Source organism: Leiobunum rupestre, chromosome 10, assembly GCF_980474605.1.
Source record: "Leiobunum rupestre chromosome 10, qqLeiRupe1.1.hap1, whole genome shotgun sequence".
NCBI lineage: Eukaryota > Metazoa > Arthropoda > Arachnida > Opiliones > Sclerosomatidae > Leiobunum > Leiobunum rupestre.
In genome coordinates this window covers 24,944,323-24,966,142 of record NC_143393.1, presented here as the reverse complement: position 1 = coordinate 24,966,142, position 21,820 = coordinate 24,944,323, and the positions used below count along the sequence as shown (strand labels likewise).

Below are 21,820 nucleotides of genomic sequence, written 5' to 3'. Positions count from 1 at the left end.
CGGGAGCTGCGGCTCTCATAGGTACCGGAATTTCAGGGTTCCGGCTCCGGGCCCGTACTCGGCTGCCCTGCCTGTTTAAGCCTATGAAATAGACGGGCATTATTGGAACGGAGTAGTGGTTAGTATCGCCACTATGGGCTCCATTTTGGGCGGGGGTATAAAGTAAAATTTTGACGCACGATAAATATAAATTTAAAAATCAAGTGTTAGAAACGCGCCACTGTGCCACTTGTCTTATTTTACCATAGATTAAAAATGGTTTAAATCTATGTTTATGACGCTCCGGCATTTAAAAAATCTCATGAGGTTTTCAGTGATATAGCTTTCATTAGAAATCTATCAAACGCTATCATTATCAGCCTTTAGTTTAAGCGTAAGACCATAAGTATGACATTTACTATGGTTTTAATGCTCCGATTAGGACTTACACTTGAACTGAGTGGTATATTCGCGACCGAAAAGTATCGCTACGCCCCGTTTGGTTGCGGCTTTAGGTGGTTTCTTTTCGCTTGTACCGGGATTTCGGAGTAGGGTAAGAAGAGTGACGTTATGACGTCATTTTACTCCGATTTTGTGGTGGCGAATAGTTCGAGTCGGAGTAAAAACGTTTTTAACTGGCTAATAGACAACAAAATCCGATTCACTAATTTACACCTCCTCTGCAGAAGGAGTAAAACGAGTATCCCTAATACTCTTTTTATAGTTAATGGGGCGGAGAAATTATCATCCACGGAACAGGGGAATAAATAGTTATTCGTAAATTGGACTTTATAAATAATGATACTTGCATTTTAATCGAGGGGCAGATCACGACGCACTCCTCGAAAGATTAAATCCGATTTAATCACGATTATGTTGATTAAATCACGTTTAATCACGATTATGTTGATTAAATCACGTTTAATCACGATTATGTTGATTAAATCACGTTTAATCATGATTAGAATGTTTAAATCACGTTTAATCATGATTAGAATGTTTAAATCTGATTTAATCATGGTTAGAATGTTTAAATCTGATTTAATCATGAATAAATTATTAAATCTGATTAAAATGATTAAATCTGATTAAAATGATTAAATCTGATTAAAATGATTAAATCTGATTAAAATGATTAAATCTGATTAAATCTGATTAAAATGATTAAATCTGATTAAAATGATTAAATCTGATTAAAATGATTAAATCTGATTAAAATGATTAAATCTGATTTAAATGATTAAATATGATTTAAATGATTAAATCTGATTAAAATGATTAAATCTGATTAAAATGATTAAATCTGATTAAAATGATTAAATCTGATTAAAATGGTTAAATCTGATTAAAATTATTAAATCTGATTAAAATGGTTAAATCTGATTAAAATGATTAAATCTGATTAAAATTATTAAATCTGATTAAAATTATTAAATCTGATTAAAATGATTAAATCTGATTAAAATGATTAAATCTGATTAAAATGATTAAATCTGATTAAAATGATTAAATCTGATTAAAATGATTAAATCTGATTAAAATGATTAAATCTGATTAAAATGATTAAATCTGATTAAAATGATTAAATCTGATTAAAATGATTAAATCTGATTAAAATGATTAAATCTGATTAAAATGATTAAATCTGATTAAAATGATTAAATCTGATTAAAATGATTAAATCTGATTAAAATTATTAAATCTGATTAAAATGATTAAATCTGATTAAAATGATTAAATCTGATTAAAATTATTAAATCTGATTAAAATGATTAAATCTGATTAAAATGATTAAATCTGATTAAAATGATTAAATCTGATTAAAATGATTAAATCTGATTAAAATGATTAAATCTGATTAAAATGATTAAATCTGATTAAAATGATTTAATCATCAATCAGGATGATAATTTCTCCGCCCCATTAACTATAAAAAGAGTATTAGGGATACTCGTTTTACTCCTTCTGCAAAGGAGGTGTAAAAGAGTAAATCATAGTCGAGGGCTCGGACATTTACCAAAATCCCGTACACTTTGTCTAAAATCGCATAATCTTTCAACTCTCTCTATGGTAAATTAACATTGAAATCCCAAAATCACTTAAAAAAGTTATGACAAAATCGCCAAAATCTCTACGAAATCCCGAAATCCCGTACAAAATAATGGCAAGTGTCCGACCTCTCGATCAGGGTAATCAAGATTACAAAATCTAATCACGATTTAAACGAGATTTTATCATTCTAATCATGATCTAATAATTTTAATTAGATTTAATCATTTCAATCAGATTTAATCATTGTAATCAGATTTAATCATTTTAATCAGATTTAATCATTTTAATCAGATTTAATCAGATTTAATCATTTTAATCAGATTTAATCATTTTAATCAGATTTAATCAGATTTAATCATTTTAATCAGATTTAATAATTTTAATCAGATTTAATCATTTTAATCAGATTTAATAATTTTAATCAGATTTAATCATTTCAATCAGATTTAATCATTGTAATCAGATTTAATCATTTTAATCAGATTTAATCATTTTAATCAGATTTAATCAGATTTAATCATTTTAATCAGATTTAATCATTTTAATCAGATTTAATCAGATTTAATCATTTTAATCAGATTTAATAATTTTAATCAGATTTAATCATTTTAATCAGATTTAATAATTTTAATCAGATTTAATCATTTTAATCAGATTTAATAATTTTAATCAGATTTAATCATTTTACTCAGATTTAATCATTTTAATCAGATTTAATCATTTTAATCAGATTTAATCATTTTAATCTAATTATAATGATTAGATCGTAATTAGAATGATAAAATCTCATTTAAATCGTGATTAGATTTTGTAATCTTGATTACCCTGATTTAATCACAATTACCCTGATTTAATCACAATTACCCTGATTTAATCACAATTACCCTGATTTAATCACAATTACCCTGATTTAATCACAATTACCCTGATTTAATCATCTTACTATGATTAAGATGCACCCAAAATGGAAGTGACCTACCCCTCGATTTTAATATAATATTTGCATCCTTTGCTTATGTTTTGATAAGTTTATTTAGAAAAAAACGTTTTTATGACCTTTTAATTTGTCTGTAGCAGACACTAGATCATATTCACAACCTCGGAGAAGCTAGCGCCGTTACGCCACCTAGACTAGTTTCGGTTGCGAATTATCGTCCTTGGTAGAAGTATATTTCGCCTTGGGCATATTTAGACACTAGGGGGCTCTGTGCTGAGAACTAAATGTAGATTGTGCAACAGCTCTGAAAATCAGTTTGGTGATAATTTTTCCTACTTGACTTGTTATTATGTTACTTATGGCTTAAGTTAATCTATATTAACGTTATCATAAGTAACATTTTAGAATGTAATATCTCTATCCATTCATCTTGTTCTTTGATACTTTCATGCATTCGCATAAAAATCCGGGACGGATTGAAGAATTCAAGAATGGGTTTGCTGATACTCACTTACACAGTAGAATTTAATGAGTTTAGTGACTAAAAATTTTAAAAAAGTAACCAAAAAATGACTAAATAGTGACTGAAAATCTCGGAAAATCTACCAAAAATGGAAAAAATTACTGTTTTATAGTGTTTTTGGACTAGTTACACAACCAAAATAGTAACTATATAACCATAGGAGGTTATATCATTTTGGTTTTTAGAAAAGACGAAATTAGACTAGTTTTTTTAAATATATTTTCTTTTTAATAGCTTTTTTCAACCACTTATTAGCTAATTAAATCAAAATTAAAAGCGAACGAAGTTTGATTTTGTTTTATTATTTAAAAAAAAGGGTTGTAAAACAGTTGTCTAACGTTCAATGCTAAGGAAATCTAAAAATTCGGAAAAAGTGATATATAGTAACTAATTTATGGAAAAGTGACTTTTAGGGACAGATTTTTAAAAAAAGTGATTTTAAGTGACAAAAGTGATTCAGTATCAGGTCGGGAATCGGAGTAAAATGACTTTAGAGCGTTACTCTTCTTACCCTACTCCGAAATCCCTGAATAAGCGAAAAGAAACCACCTCATAGGAGTAAAAAGAGTAGCCCTAATATTCCGGAACAAGCTTATAGTTTATGGGGCGGAGTAATTCTCATCCCTCATCCCCGGGTAAAAATAGTACAAATTTAGTCCGTGTACGTCAAAATATATATACAAAGAACCGTTAACCAGCGCCATCTATAAATATTATCAAACTGCTTAAATGATACGCGATACACAACTATAATTAACATTATAAAAAGAGGGAGAAAAGGTAACGTCATTAAGTGAATGAAATTAATTTTAATTTGAAGCTCGAGAAAAGGAACGAATTGATTAGTGGGAATATTATCCTCCGGATGGCGCCACCGCGAGCGAGCAACGACGAGTCGCATCACAGGATGTGACGTTCCGCGTACGATTCTTCTATTTTCCCTTCAGGTGCATCGTCGAAAAATGAGTGAAATGTCGGAGACGTAAGAAGGCACGCGCGGCTTCATCGGTCAGTGCGTTGTTTATGTAAATAGTGACGGGGCGGTCGGAGGTCCAAAAGGTCACGCAAAGTCCGGATTAGGTAAGTGAGTCTTTCGAATCAGCGCTTGGGTTTTGCAGGCGAGGCCTAGAAGGGAGCTGGTTGAACGCCCACTTTCACTCGTGCCGGGCCTGACTGCAGCCAGCCGATATATTTCCCCCACGGCGAGCTTTCCGTTCTTCGAATCGGATGCCGCATTCGGGCCTCGGTTTTCGGGCTTTCGCCGACGCGCCAAGAAGGGGTTACTGGACGCACACCGAAATCAGTGGTGACCTTGAATTGTAGGCCTACAACCCCTGTTAGCTGTTATCGCTCGCCAACCACGATGCCACCAGCTCTCTTCGTAGGCCTTCCCCGCGGGATGTCAGTTGGGAATATCCAAGAATGTTGCTCGCCGCAAATTCCACGACTCGAGGAATTTTTAATTTCGCTTATTTTATGGATATTTTATTCATTTTTTGGTCTGGTTTTATTAAAATTTATTGTAGTTATTTATTGGAGAAGAAATTATTTAAGAAATGAAATAGCAGAATGTTTATTTCCAATTGCGCTATATAATTTATTCGGTAGTTTTCAAAACTTGTAGTCCTGTTTTTTACTTTTTCGTATTATTTTACTCTTCAGTGTCTATTTATTTTAAAATAATATAGTTAAATAGTAATAATACATAAAAAGAAAATAGAAATATTATTGAATAATAACTTTTAACCCGTTTAACAATCTCAAAAATACTTCAATCTCGAATAAAACTATTTTTAAGGTAATGTTATGGAATGTGATATTAAGGGGCATTACGTGAGCGGGTGGTGTGGGGGAAGGTGACTAGCACCCCCCACTATCGACCACTATTGATTTTCCCATTAGTGTTTTGATTCGGAAAATTTTATTTAGCCCCAAACAATATTACACCCTTTGGTGTTTTTTTTTTCTTTCTTTTTAGCCGCTTTTGCGCCATTTCCGATTCTTTTGTCAATCCTTGTGCACCCCCCCCCAGCCTCCATCTCCAAGGGGGGTTGCCAATTTCAAATAGATATAGCCCCCTGCGGCACACATCGCGAAACCCGCAACAAAACCCCTGGAAGGACGTTATTCCTTATGGCAAAAGCTAAAAAAACCATTTTCATATTTTTCGGTAAAAACACCAGATGGCGGAGACGTCGGTAGAAAGAAAAAAAAGGGTCATTGTTTCGCTTACCCCCCTTTATAGTTTCTTCCCCTCGTCTCATCCTCGTGCGGTTTTCGTGATAGCCCAGAATTCCGTAGTTATTTCATAGCCACGTCCTACCGACTCGCGTGACTGGAATGTCCACTTTCCGTCATTCACGAGGCCGAAATTAAACATGACGTATTTTCAGTGTCTGTGAATTCCCGTTTCAATTATGTCTTTTAATATTTCATACAGGTTTATGAGAAATTGGTTTCGTCATGAATTATTAATTATTAGATAATTGTAGCCAGATAGTCGATGGAATATTTTATTTCGAATAGGATAAATTTTATATATTTAGCGTTGGTACATTTGTAATTCAAATAAATTAAGCAATAATTTCTTTAATTGTTAATGAATATTAACTTGAATTTATTTGGGTGACGATTTTTGGGATTGGTTTGCCTGGCGTTTTGGTTTTAGTAGAATAGTTGACGTACCAACTACAGGGTTGCCACGGTACCTGGAAAAGTCAGGGAATTTGAATATGGGTATAAAAATCAGGGAAAAGTCAGGTAATTTTAAAAACAAGTCTAAAAATCAGGGAAATGTCAGGGATTTTAATTTCCGTTGCAAATAGGAAACTTTTTCTAAAATATAGTTTAAAAGATACAAAATCTTGGCACAAAATAAATCAGGAAAAATCTCCGAAGATTGTCAGGGAAAACCTGGAAAAGTCAGGGATTTTGATTGTGAAAAAACTGTGGCAACCCTGAACTAAAAACCATGCATATTGACAATGTTTAAAACCACTTTTTAAAATGAGAATGATTTAAATGTCAAAATATGTTCCTTCGTCGTTTTGACAGCAAATTACGGAGATTTTTTCTAAATACTCTACTACACATACTGTACCTCACCCTAGCCGTTGAATGAACTCTCCCATGAACACTTAACTCGGGCTCGAACCAAGTTTTATAGCCGGGCATATAAAGGTTATAAAATGAGAAATTATTTAAAGCCTTGTCAAAACTACAGTTGCTATTTATACGGTTTTACTTTTAAACTGAAGAAATAAATGAATATATCTGAAATTATTAATTTAATTTGATTATATATTTTTTCCTTTTTAAAGTATTTCCCTGGATGAGTCAAGTAGGGACGAAATTCGTCTTTCCGCGGATATCGCGTTAGTAACGCTAAAACGGTACAAGACCGAACCGAAGGCTAATTCCACCCAAAACCCGGCCTAAATAATCTCAGGCTAATTCCACCCAAAACCCGGCCTAAATAATATCAGGCTAATTCCACCCAAAACCCGGCCTAAATAATCTCAGGCTAATTCCACCCAAACAAGCAGGGCAGATCAATAACAAAATAGTATCGGGCTATTTTGCTACAAAAACAGTACAAAATTGTTTCAGTCTAATTACACCACAAAATAGTCAGAAAATAGTGTCAGGCTAATTACACCACAAAACAGTCAGAAAATAGTGTCAGGCTAATTACACCACAAAACAGTCAGAAAATAGTGTCAGGCTAATTACACCACAAAACAGTCAGAAAATAGTGTCAGGCTAATTTCACCACAAAACAGTCAGAAAATAGTGTCAGGCTAATTTCACCACAAAAACCGGCAAAAATTAACTCTTAAAAAATATTATGCTCCCTTAAGAAAACTCTACTGATCCCTTTAGTAAAAAGAAAAGGTTGAACACTTTCATTTTCCCGAAAATATTTTATCAACGCAATCCCGAAACCAATAAAATAAAACCTGTATTTATTCAGGTGAACGAGAATGTCTATCATCATTATGATCACGGTTGATGTCCCCCGCGCGCGCCCTCCTATTGTTCTCCACACAGATTTAGATTCTTACCCGCGTCAGCATCGTTTGACTTTAGTTCCGTCTATGGAACGACTGTAAATGTACCCTCCTAAGCGTTTGACGGAGGAAAGTAGTCAATCCCTATTTGAAGTAGTTGCCACGCACTAGCGACCAACGATAACCCACGAAACGCATTCGAAATAGAGTTAGGTTCGTGCCACCCCAAGCTCGTCTTAGAAAATTACACAAAAAAAAAGCGCAAACAATCTACGTTTGTAGCTCCGCCCAGTGCTGCCAGACGTACGATAATTATCGTACAAGGTCGGTAATTTGTGTTGTACGATACGCAATTTACCATACGATATTTTTTTAATTGGGCAGAAAACGGTTAAAACTGCAACTTTTTAACACAAGGTTTTGTTTCTAGTCGAGATATTTTTATAGGTAAAACTTGATTGAAGCGTTATTAGAAAATTATTTATTATCGTAAATATTTCCCACCAATTTTCAATTGTACGATTTGTCTTATGAAATTCATTTTATTTTTCCATGGTACGATAATTCGATTTTCAGGATCTGGCAATATCCCAAAAGATAAGCTCCTCTAACAGGGCTCCCAGAGTTCCTATAATTCCTATAAATTCCTATAATTTCAATATGCTCCTATAATTTCCTATTTTCTCAAAATTGTTCCTATAAATTCCTATTTTTTCGTAATTTTCTAGTTTTTCTATAGCTATATCCAGAAATTCCTATAATTTTAAAAATGATGTATTAGAAAACAGCCTTAACTTTTGGGAAACATTTGCCTTCTAAATAGAGCTTAGCTCTGGCTTAGGTCCGGTGTTCCCGAAAACTTCAAAGGTTGGGCTCCCAGAGTGCCTATAAATTCCTATAATTTCAATATACTTCTATAATTTCCTATTTTTTCAAAATTGTTCGTAAAAATTCCTATTTTTTAGCTAAAATGCTTCTATAAATTCCTATTTTTTGGCTAAAAATGTTCCTATAAATTCCTATATTTTCTATGAAATTTCCTATAATTCCTATAATATTTTTAAAAATATGCAGCTTATAACGTAAATATGTGTCGTCATTCTAAAAATGGCTCTTAAGTGAAAATTTAACACGTGGTGGATAATGAGAAACCGTCTCTAACGTCGTAAGAGTTGTATTTCAGAAATATCTTAGTTATCAAGGGCAAGGCTTAACTAATTTTTGCGTCTCTGGCGTCTAACGCCTATTTGAAATGTCATAAGTAACGGAAATTAGTTTTAAATGAAAGATAACAACTTTACGTACCTGTTATAATTCATTAATAATCTGGATCATTGATTTTATTAGATAAAAAAATAAATACACTTTTGAACCCGGGAAATTATCGTATGATCGCTAGATGCCGCTCACACCCCTAATTTTCGTTTTGACCGTAGGGCTTATAAGCCGACAGTATTAAGCAGACGCTTTTTTAACAGGTTTGCCGGGCATTTTTCTTACTAAATTACTTACTTCAATTTGAAAAATGTACGGGAATCCTGTTTTCAAAGGACTAAACAGGGTTACGGCGCATTTTATTTAACATGGCACGGCAACAACACTGTTTTCCGCGGTAAGAAAACAGGGGTGACCTAATTTTTTGTTGTGCAATATATTCGGAATAAGCTAGGCAACCCTGTTACATTAGCGTCTGCTTTTTCCATCGGGGGTGATGTGGTTAGCACTTTCGCCTAGCAGCAAGAGGAGTCGGGTTTGATCCCAGTTTGTGGGACTGGGTGAAAACTCGGAACAACTCCTTCCGCGTTGAGTTTGCAAGTTCTCTCCCCACTGGTTAGAGGGGTTTTCCCTCGAGTTCTTCGTTTTCCCCTTTCCATAAAAACTTTTCGAGGTTAACGGTAATAGTGAGTTAAGATCTATTTGGTCCAAGTTTCGCGTCTTTATGTTTACTCTAGTTACTTGTAAATTTTTTAATTTCTTCAAATTTGTTTAGGGTTTAGCTTTTTTATCCCTTTTCATAATGGCCTAATCTACTTATTTGCGTATTTTATAACTCTTCGCAATGCAATACATAGCCGTGGTTCCATAAGTTTATAATATTCTTACATAAGTGTGACACTTCATCAGGGTTGTTACGCGTCAGGGAAATCAGAAAATTTAAAAAGGAGCCGAAAATGTCACGGAAAGGTCAGGCAATTTTAAGAATTTGTAAAAAGTCCGGGAATTCAGTTTAATTTTGACACTTTTTTAAGGTAATTTTGCTCTAGATCTATGGCAAATTCTGTTATCATTATTTAGATCATTGAAAAGATTTTTAACGTTGAAATAACTTTTGTACTGAAATATAAGTTGATTAAATTTATTAACTCCGATAAATGTAAAAGTTAAAACTATCTAATTTTGGCCTTAAAAAGTCAGGGAAAATAACTTAAAATGGTCAGGGAAAACAGGGAATTTGAACCTGAGAATATTGTGGCAACCTTGTTCATATTCTTCACATGAAAAAGTTTTACTGAGAGCTATTATTTTCCTGCTTATTATTATTATTAAGGGGGAAGACACCCCAGATTATTATTATTATTGTTATTATTACCCTGCTTATTATTATTATTAAGGGGAAGACACCCATGATTATTATTATTATTATTACCCTGCTTATTATTATTATTATTATTATTATTATTACCCTACTTATTATTATTATTATTATTATTATTATTATTATTGTTAAGGGGAAGACACCCCTGATTATTATAATTATTACTACCCGGCTTATTATTATTATTATTAAGGGGAAGACACCCCTGATGATTATTATTATTATCACCCTACTTATTATTATTATTATTATTATTATATAATTGAATTGAATTTCATTTAATTGAATTATTATTATTAAGGGGGAAGACACCCCGGTACGATCGACACGCCCTCGTTCTCTCTCCGTGTAGGCGGAGACTATTTTCCAGGAATCATAAAAACAGAGGCTGCCCAGCGTTGCCAGACGTTCTATAATTATAGGAAAAATCTATAATTTTGGCACAAAATTTTCGGTGTCCTATAATTTTAACAGTGTACTATATAGGGCGTTTTTTCCCGATTTTTTTATATTGATGACCTATAAATCCTATAATCTGAAAATCTCTTACTGTAAGCGTTAACCGTCGAAGAATTTATCGGATCGGAGCCGACAAATGCGATGAATAAATGTGTTTTTATTATTTTAAATATTTTAATTGTTTTTATTTAAAAGGTTTGATTTTACCATACGTCAATGGGTTTATTTGAAAGTGAAATTTTATCAAACATCAGTGGTATATCCGATGCAAAATTGAAACTACCGCCAAATACAATGTGTCCTATAATTTGAACTGGAAATCTATAATTTTTAGTCCTTGGGCCTATAATTTGATTTTGGCTATCTGGCAACGCTGAGGCTACCTATTCTCAGTTAAGCTGAATACATTCTTGGTGAAGGTATATTACCGGCCATTGGGCTAAAACGAGTGGGTAAAATTAATGGATCGTAGCGAATTAAATCGCCTAATTGACCATGTTCCGCCTCGGGTGACATTGGACTGACTCGGAGGGGGTTAGCAACTGACCCCCGCCCTCAGAAAGGGGTCCAATCCCCTCTCTCACATTTGGAGGCTATCTTCTGACGTCGATATAGAATGACTTTGGATAAAAAATATATGGATTGGAGGACGAGGATTGGAAAAAAGGAACCTCTAATTGGATTAATTAGTTGGCCAACCAATCAAGCTAACTCGACCCTTTCTAGGACCCACTTTGCGTTCCGTTCACTATTTTATTGAACCATCCGTCTTCCACGAATCAACTTCCAACCGATTCTCAAATAACAGTCGCGTTTAAAAAAGATAGTGTTGTAAGTAGGAAAAGTTTACGAAAAATATTAAAAAAAGTTATCATTCCATGATAAGTCTAATATATTGTTTGTATATTTACATATAGCGGCATTTTCGCCTCATTTTTTCGTATCTTAAAGTAAAACTAAACCTCTAGACTAGCTTTAAATACTGATTAACAATGTAAAACTATTAATGTTTTGTAGTATGCTTATTGTTATTAGACATTTTATATCGATAAAAATATAAAAAAACATTAGAAACCCTTAAAAAGTAATTTATGTTTCAAATTTTTATTTTTCCGATTTGCAGTTCAATTCGGAAAATTTTCTGGAAATTTTTCCGCATTTTATTTTTCCGGAAAATTAACAACTCTAAATAAACATTATGATAAATCAGATCATTCGAATTTATGTTCAGATATTATCAGATCAGTTTATATTGTTTCAAAATGAAATACAGGTATTTTAAACCGAAAATAATCGTATTTTATTATTGAGTTGAGCGAATTTCAGGAGGGCTATTGAGTAAAAATCAAAAATGACCAAAAAATCTCTATCCGTCAAAAATGACAATGCGCGTGTGGAGAAGGGGCGGATATCGAAAAATCCAACTATCAATTGTGTAAGTTCAATTTTAAGTAGTGGCAGCTAGGACCCACAAACGCGGTAGAACGCAGCTAGCCTTTAAACACGCTAACACAGTGTTGTGTACAATTTCATTGGACGAGCCTTTAAGCTGCCGTTTTACGGAAAGGGGGAAGACAATTTCCGAATTTTCCCCTTCCGACGGCAGCAGGCGCTAAAGCATCTCCAAATTTCGACCTGAATAACTGAAAGCGGTAGAAAATAATAACAAAAATCGAATCGACGTTTGGAAAGTAGTTTCACTTTAGAATTGTAAATTGTCCTGAAAAATTAAATGCGGAAAATTTTAATCGGAAAAATAATTATAAATTTAAACATAAATTACTTTTTAACGGTTTTTATTCTAGACTAGTCTAGAGGTTTAGAAATCGCACGAGACCCTCTACACGGAAATATTCGGAAGCGCGCGCGCCAAAAAATTACACTTTTCACGGTAAATTTTCCGACTTACAACTATATTTTTTATAAATATTAAATTTTAATAAAATTTTTACGGTTTTATTCAGTTTACCTGGACTTCCATATCGGCCAACGCGAGAAGTGGGAAACTGCTGGATTTTCGTCTGCTAGACGATTGGCCATTTCTAATGTAAAAATGGTCTGCTTAACAGCCGAGATTAATTTTATCACAATACTAATTTAATTCTTAATTTTGTCATAATATTAATTCAATTAATTTAATTCTTAATTTTGTCATAATATTAATTCAATTAATTTAATTCTTAATTTTGTCACAATATTAATTCAATTAATTTAATTCTTAATTTTGTCATAACATTAATTTGATTTTAAAACTACGTCCAGCCCCACTAGATAGATGTCTCCAAATTCCTAGAACAGACAGCGACGAAGCTCTCCTCATACTCTCTCTTTATCCCATGGGAGCCAGTTTGCAAACATCCAAGGGCTGCTCTTTCAATTTTATCGTTAATTAGAATTGTTTTTATTAATATCAAGTATAGCAAACTCTACCTATGGCAATGGTGTCAACCAAAACGAAATTTCCAAAATTTATCCCTTTTATCAGATTATAATTGTGGCGCCATCTATGATACTTCGGACTAAAAACATTTATAAAAAAACACTCGTAAGTAAAACGGGACATCATTTCTTAACTTCAATCGAATCGGATTAAAACAAATTGGGAATTTATTCTCGAAAGACTTTCCAAAATGTTTTTTATTTTTTTTAAAATAAATTCGTCGAATAAATAAAGAATAGCGCTAAATTTAGTGGGCTAATAACTTCATTAATAGCACTTTCTGAACTTTTACTTTCTAATTGCAGCAGAGCCAAACTTTTTGGATTGACTCTAATGGGAATTTGACTTTTTTTTATACGTCGGCGATCCTTAGGCGACCCGATAGTTCTATGGAAAAGCGGAGCGAGGGTACAGTTTTCGCGCGGGAAGGTCGTACGAATTTCTCTCTTTTCTTCCTTTGAATAAAATTAAAAAGCCCAACCAATTTGTCTCGCGAGATTTCTGCGTTAATGAGGGTAATTTCATGTTTGAAAATTGCTTTTCGCTAATTTAGCTTTGTTAGCTAATTTTGTAACGTAACAGAGGGCGTATTTATTGAAAAAATTCGTACTGGGTTCCCAGAGTTCCCTATCCAGTGGCAACCCACTGGATAGGGCACTCTAGGAATTTGAAATTAAACCTAAGATGACAGTGAATTTGAAATTAGGCCTTAGACGACAGGGAATTTGAAATTAGGCCTAAGATGACAGGGAATTTGAAATTAGGCCTAAGATGACAGGGAATTTGAAATTGAGCCGAAAAATCCAGGGAAATTAGAAGTCGGTAAAGTCATCAGGGAATTTGAAATTCAGCCTAAAAAGTCGCTAAATTTGGAATTCAGCCTAAAAAGTCAGGAAATTTTAAATTCAGCCTAAAAACTCACGGAATTTGAAATTAGTCTAAAAAGGGAGTTGTAAATCAAGCGTAAAAATTCAGTCAATTTGGAATTAGCCTAAAAAGTCAGGAAATTTTAAATTCAGCCTAAAAACTCACGGAATTTGAAATTAGTCTAAAAAGGGAGTTGTAAAACAAGCCTAGAAATTCAGTGAATTTGGAATTAGCCTAAAAAGACGGGAATTTTTGAATTCTAAAATGTAGACGAATTTGAAATTAAGTTAAATTATTCAATTAAGCCTTAAACAGTTTTAATAACACTCACAAATCGTAAATTTATTTATGTTAAAATTGAAGAAAAATGTGAAAACTCAATTTAAATAACGCTAGTCTTAACCATGTCTTAACCAAATCCGATGGAAAAATTAGGTCATTATTTAGAGGTCAAGATGGAAGACGTGGTCAAAGTTTTGTGTGACTTCTTAGTAATCTTGCATCGTCGATATAAAATATACTTTTTTTGTGCGAGTTTGAAAAAGCCAACAAGTTTCATCTTAGAACAGGTTTCTTAAAGAAACTTCGAAAGTTCTTAGTTTCCAGGAATAAAAAAAAATAAATGAAAAAATTATCTACAGTTACTAAAAGTTCTTCGAAAGAATGACTCAAGGTTTTCCCTCTCTAGAATATATAAATTTAGGTCAATGTTATTTAATATTTGGCAATCGCGTTTATCTTAAATTATCGGAATAAATATGAACGGTAATGTATTCAGGTGAACAGATAATATGCGGCCGCAACTACAGCAACTGGGAATACACCAGACGTGGCTTTTCGAATAAAAATCAGGAGGCGAACAAAGTGCTCACATAAATTGAAACTCGATATGAGCTAATTATTTTGAACCGAAATATATATTCCTTTTCCAATCGTTCAAAGTTAAAACTCTATTTTCTTTAAAATTTAGTAAGAAAATAATATTTTAACAAATTGCGCCATAATAATAAATAATTAATTTAACACGGAAATTATGGATTTATCACTGAAATTAAGGATTTAACACTGAAATTAAGGATTTAACACGGAAATTATGGATTTAACACGGAAATTATGGATTTAACACGGAAATTATGGATTTAACACGGAAATTATGGATTTAACACGGAAATAATGGATTTATCACGGAAATTGTGGATTTATCACTGAAATTAAGGATTTAACACTGAAATTATTAAATTAACGCTGATATTAATAATTTAACACTGAAATGAATAAGTTAACGCTGAAATTAATGAATTAACGCTTAAATTAATAAATTAACACTGAAATTAGTAAATTAACTATTAATATAACACCTAAATTAACAAATTAGCACTGACATTAATAATTTAACACCTAATTAAACAAATTAGCACCGACGTTAATAAATTGATACCTAATTTGACACGTTAAAGGTTGTGTATCCATAATTTTAGAGCTCCCTTTATTTAATAATCAAGTACAACATTTCCAAAACCCCTCATCCACGCTAAAATGCAGCGCACGCGTCTGAGAAATAATATTTTTTCCTAATCGGATCCAGAGCGAAAGGGAAAGGTCAACTCGAATCGGGGAGTCCGGACATAGAAAACAAGTGACCGAATCGTGATCGATTTGACCAGTCGGGGAAAATGACCAGCGGCGTCGCGTAACCCCTTTTATCTCCACCGCGTCTTCCTCAACGCCAAGGAATCGGATGGAGAGATGGCCCAGTATCCTGGAATCCTTGCTGGGACCATCGGTCGGAGAAAGAAAGATAGTACGTCATCACCCCACAAGCGCTGCCCCCCCCCCCGCCTAACTATAAAGACTTATTCACACGAGCCAAACATGGTTGGCCAGCGCGGGTCGAAAAACCGAGTTCTTCCTTGCAAAAAACGCTTTTGTTGAGCCAGGTTTAAAGAATGGACGTTACCACACATCAGGAGAAATCAGGGAATTTAAAAATCGGCCTAAAAAGTAAGGAACAGGTCATGGAATTTTAAGGATTTTGTAAAACGTCAGGGAATTTAAAAATCGACCTCAAAAGTCAGGGAAAGGTCATGGAATTTTAAGGATTTTGTAAAACGTCAGGGAATTTAAAAATCGGCCTAAAAAGTCAGGGAAAGGTCATGGAATTTTAAGGATTTTGTAAAACGTCAGGGAATTTAAAAATCGGCCTAAAAAGTCAGGGAAAGGTCATGGAATTTTAAGGATTTTGTAAAACGTCAGGGAATTTAAAAATCGGCCTAAAAAGTCAGGGAAAGGTCATGGAATTTTAAGGATTTTGTAAAACGTCAGGGAATTTAAAAATCGGCCTCAAAAGTCAGGGAAAGGTCATGGAATTTTAAGGATTTTGTAAAACGTCAGGGAATTTAAAAATCGACCTCAAAAGTCAGGGAAAGGTCATGGAATTTTAAGGATTTTGTAAAACGTCAGGGAATTTAAAAATCGACCTCAAAGTCAGGGAAAGGTCATGGAATTTTAAGGATTTTGTAAAACGTCAGGGAATTTAAAAATCGGCCTAAAAAGTCAGGGAAAGGTCATGGAATTTTAAGGATTTTGTAAAACGTCAGGGAATTTAAAAATCGGCCTAAAAAGTCAGGGAAAGGTCATGGAATTTTAAGGATTTTGTAAAACGTCAGGGAATTTAAAAATCGGCCTAAAAAGTCAGGGAAAGGTCATGGAATTTTAAGGATTTTGTAAAACGTCAGGGAATTTAAAAATCGGCCTAAAAAGTCAGGGAAAGGTCATGGAATTTTAAGGATTTTGTAAAACGTCAGGGAATTTAAAAATCGGCCTAAAAAGTCAGGGAAAGGTCATGGAATTTTAAGGATTTTGTAAAACTTCAGGGAATTTAAAAATCGGCCTAAAAAGTCAGGGAAAGGTCATGGAATTTTAAGGATTTTGTAAAACGTCAGGGAATTTAAAAATCTGCCTAAAAAGTCAAATTTCCAATCATCTTGTAACTTAATAAACCCAAGAGGAATTTTACCGAAAATGCATTTTTTTAGAGTTACCAGGTTTTGGAAATAAGGTTAATTTAAATTAATTTTTAGGTAGCGAAACGCAATGTTTTTTGGAAATAAATGGCGCCTGTATCAATTGGTACGAAATTCTAATATTACTATAGTGCGTACGCGGGCTGTGGGGTCCCGCGAATTGGCCACAAATCTCACTTAAAATTAAAATTTCTTAATGCAACCGAAAACGTAGTTCAGAAATGAACAATACTAACTAAATTAATAAACTAATAAACTAATTTAAAAAAGTATGTAGATTTTAAGGCGAAAATCGCCATATTGCACTGAAATGGGAAAATTACCAAGTTGTGGTCCCCCGATCTCGAAAATGTTAGGTTTGTCACTTTGAGGAATATTTTACTGAGAGCTAGTAAGGGAGTGACGTCATCACAAGAAGGAAATCTCCCCCTAGTGAGGCGCTGTCAAAGGCTACGTGTGACACAAAGCCCGTAATGCAGTTTGTCTCGTGAATAGCTCTCAGTAAAACGTTCGAATGTGAAGAATAGGAAGTGTCACACTTATGTAAAATATTATACACTTATGGTGAGACTAATACACACAAATCCCTAGGGATTGTGTGTAAAAATGAAGGGCTGGTGCGAATAGGGCGTAAAGCGCTAACTGCTAAAAGGGGCCCATCGATATATCTGAGACAACGTTGAGGTTGAAGGCTGCAGGTCCGAACGAAAGGCATTGATGCGCGAATTCTTTCTTTAACTGCGGCCCTAATACAGCCTGCCAATATAAGGGGAGATATTACGGAAGAAATATAGCGATTGTATTGCCATCTATTGGAACGTCGACGAACTACTATTTAGCACTCAACTAGTCGAGATAAAATGTAGTCTATATTTCCATAGTACCAGCATTTTATTGACTTGAAAATGTGTTTTGAAAGAAGCTTTGTTATTATGGTGATTGCCTAACAGGGTTGTTGATTATTTAGATTTTTTTCTTAAATTGGATTTTTATGGGCTTTCAATTGATTTTTTTTGATTTTTTAAGCTTTTATGCCTGTTTTTCGTGACAAATTGATATATAATTTGAATGCGGCGGTAACGTAAACTATATTTTAAATTAATCTTTTTTAAATTGAATTATTAGTTACTAATAAAATTTAATGGCAGTTTCTCTGAATTGAAATTTCTAGAGAAACTACTTTCGTTCATTTTTATAAATACATTGATTTAAATTAATGTTTTATTTTTAAATCTCTAGATTTAAAAGTAAGCTAAAATGTTTATTTTTTTAAATTTATGCAAAAATAAAGTTGTTTTTTTTAATTTCATTCGTCTGATTTAATAGTGTTTTAAACTATTTCATCGGGAAAATATGCTTGATAAATAAATAAATAAATATACCTTTAAATTAAGGAAATAATATTAATTGTTTTAATCTTTAGATGGAAATAAAAAATAATTAAATTTCACCTCATCAATGTGGCTGACTTATTTCTCCTATAATTTCATTAAATTTCATATAATACCCTATATTTTAACTCAAAAGTCTGAAGAAATTAAAATAGTTGATATTTTACCCTTGGAAGTCTTTAAAACGTCCTAGTTTTTAAAGATGCTTATTTCCAACACTGTTCGGTGACAGTTTTCGACTATTTCTATCAGTTATCGACTTTATAACAGGAATATAACCTGCAAAGCAATCATTATGGAAAACCCCTTGAATTTTTCAAATTACCCTGTACAGTGGCGCCTAAATTTTTTAAAGCCAAAGGTAAGAGCGGCCAGAGCTGCAAACGTTGGTGTTTATAGTGGGGTGGCGGAGTGGTTAGCACTTTCGCCTCGCAGCAAGAGGAGCCGGGTTCGATCCCAGCTTGTGGCACTGGGTGAAAACTTGGAACAACTCCTTCTGCGTTGAGTTTTCAAGTTCTCTCCCCACTGGTTTAGAGGTTTCCCCCCGAGTTCTTCGGTTTCCCCTTCCCATAAAAACTTGTAGAGGTTAACGGTAATAGTTAGTGTAGGGAGCTGTTGGCTCGATCTCGTGGCATGCAGGGCTTGCCACCACCCTCCTACGCATTGTAACCCGGCCACCTGAATTAAGGGCTTCAAAAGTCGCATGATGACTTAGGCCTAAGGTGGTGCTTTGACAAGCAAAAAGCAAAAAAAACCAAATACCTGAGGCTATATTCCCGTTAACCAATTTTAACAACCGTTTTCTCTTAATGTATAATTAAATTTATCCTAGTTTTACACCCCCCCCCCCTCAAATTTTCTACCTATATTTCGCTGATAAATTTCCTATAATTCCTTTAAAGGATTTAAAAATATTCTGTGGTCACCGTGCATTCTTGGTAGCTGCGGAACTAGTGTTGTTAATTTTCCGGAAAAATTTAAAATTTAAACATAAATTACTTTTTAAGGGTTTTTAATGTTTTTAACTTTTTATTTATATAAAATGTCTAATAACAGTAAACATACTACAAAATATTAATAGTTTTACATTGTTAATCAGATTAAAGCTAGTCTAGAGGTTTAGTTTTACTTTTAGATTCAAAAAATGAGGCGAAAATGCCGCTTTATTTAAATTTGCAAACAATATTAGACTATCTTGAATTTTAAAGTTTCGATCCATGGCTCTATTTTAAATTGCTTAAAAAGGTTTATGATAAAAAGATTTGCCACTTCATGGAATTTAAAAATATTTTAATCTAAATAAATATTTTTAAATTTCATGAAGTAGAAGTTTTTTTATCATAAATCTTTTTAACCAATTTAATATTAGATTAATCATGGAATTAAAACTTTTTTTATTCTTTTCGGAAAAATACGAAAAATTTTCCGGAAAGAAGGCCTGGGTCATTTTCCGACTTACAACACTATGCGGGACCAACAATTCCGTAGAGGGACGACCTACTGCGCGGCTCTCGTATTTTTCCAGGATGTTGTTCCCTTCGGGTGGAGAATAATCACCCTGGCCCTATAAAGTGTCGGCTGCTGAAGAAGAGATGACATTTGGCGGTAGACGACGGCCTCTTTGATCTTTTTACATTGAAGTCCTCACCCTTTCCTCTCGCGCGACACAACTTTGTCGCGAAGGCGTGGGGGGCTCAGGGGAGGGGGCCACGTACCAGCGCCTCTCTCGGGAATACACTTCGGCTCCGCTGTGTCAATATTTTCCTCCGCTGTGTCAAGAAGGGCTTCGCAGTGTCGTATATCTCGTCAAATGGCGCGAGCTGTGATAGGGAACGACGCCTCCGCCATTTACGCCACGTTGACCCCCGCCGCCGCCTGTACCGAGCGACTGTGGGAGGGGGCGGGGTTCAATCCGACAGGGTTGCCGGAGAACGCGTTCTTATCCAGCCCAATATTGTTTGACAACTAGCTCAATTATTAGAGGTGACCAAGTACCATTTTTTTGGTGGGGATCGAATCGAATAGGAAATACCTTATCGAAAGTGTACACTTTTAGTTGCGGATCAATCGAAAAGTGTATACTCTTAGTTTAGGGACATTCGAAAAGTGTACACTCTTACGACGTTAGTTTAGGGAAATTCGAAAAGTGTACACTCTTACGACGTTAGTTTAGGGAAATTCGAAAAGTGTACACTCTTACGACGTTAGTTTAGGGAAATTCGAAAAGTATACGCTCTTACGACGTTAGTTTTGGGAAATTCGAAAAGTGTACACTCTTACGACGTTAGTTTAGGGAAATTCGAAAAGTATACGCTCTTACGACGTTAGTTTTGGGAAATTCGAAAAAGCGTACACTCTTAGTTTAGGGAAATTCGAAAAGTGTACACTCTTAGTTTAGGGACATTCGAAAAGTGTACACTCTTACGACGTTAGTTTAGGGAAATTCGAAAAGTGTACACTCTTAGTTTAAGGACATTCGAAAAGTGTATACTCTTAGTTTAGGGAAATTCGAAAAGTGTACACTCTTAGTTTAGGGAAATTCGAAAAGCATACACTTTTAGTTTAGGGAAATTCGAAAAGTGTACACTCTTAGTTTAGGGAAATTCGAAAAGTGTACACTCTTAGTTCCGGAACAATAAAAAAATGTACACTCTTAGTTTAGGGAAATTCAAAAAGTGCACACTTAGTTCCGGAACAATAAAAAATGTACACTTAGTTTTGGGAAATTCAAAAAGTGTACACTCTTAGTTCCGGAACAATCGAAAGGTGTACACTCTTAGTTCCGGAACAATCGAAAGGTGTACACTTTTAGTTTAGGCACATTCGAAGTGAGGCGTTTCAGAACTTATGTCTACGGGCGAGACCAGGAATCCATACCTCTACTTGGAATGCTTATCGCGGCAGATTTTCGCCTCGATGTGGCTGACGGTTTTTTTGACGTCACTATGTTAACTTAACAAACAACAACGTGAGAGGGGAGCGCGCGCAAAGGGGATTTTTTCTCTCGTAGGCGGGGCCAAAGCCGTCAGAGTGATCTTACCATACGCGATACGCCAGGATATGCATTCCAAGTAGAGCTGTGGATTCCTGGCGAAACCATAGACTAAATATATCGTTGCTAGTACTGTTCCGAGGGGCTGACCACTATCCGTAATCGGTGTACAAGCTTGTAGCTTTTACTGTACTAAAGTGATTTCGTAATCGATTAATGATTTAGCTCAGCCAAAGGCTGTACTCGCTGTAAACGCTGTGCAGAGTTTAGGGAAGTGGTTAGCTGCTCGTACTATTCCAACTAGTAGGCTATGTAGTCAATTGAGAGACAAGCTATATTTGTAAGCTCTATTTTAAAGGACGAAAAGGTAGAGTTGACACACTTTTGAGGGTACGTTCAGTAGTAGTCAACGGAAAAAAAGCCGATGGATTTATATTTTGCAACGATGAGCTTTTTCATAATGACGTCGTAAGTTGCTGAACGCTTTTATTCAGTCATCGGTGTTTTTTTAAAATGGCGTTGAACATATAGTAGTTTAACGTCAGTAATGA

General features: G+C 34.2%; 1 protein-coding gene across 1 annotated transcript in view; it reads left to right on the top strand.

The window, feature by feature from the left end:
* Positions 1-4,443: 4,443 nt before the first annotated feature.
* The window catches only part of Pgant5 (polypeptide N-acetylgalactosaminyltransferase 5), a 244,869-nt gene continuing 227,492 nt past the window's right edge, over positions 4,444-21,820 (top strand). Inside the window, exon 1 of the mRNA XM_090160009.1 lies at positions 4,444-4,571. The gene's annotated coding sequence lies outside the window, so the exon portion shown is untranslated. The remainder of the gene's footprint in view (positions 4,572-21,820) is intronic.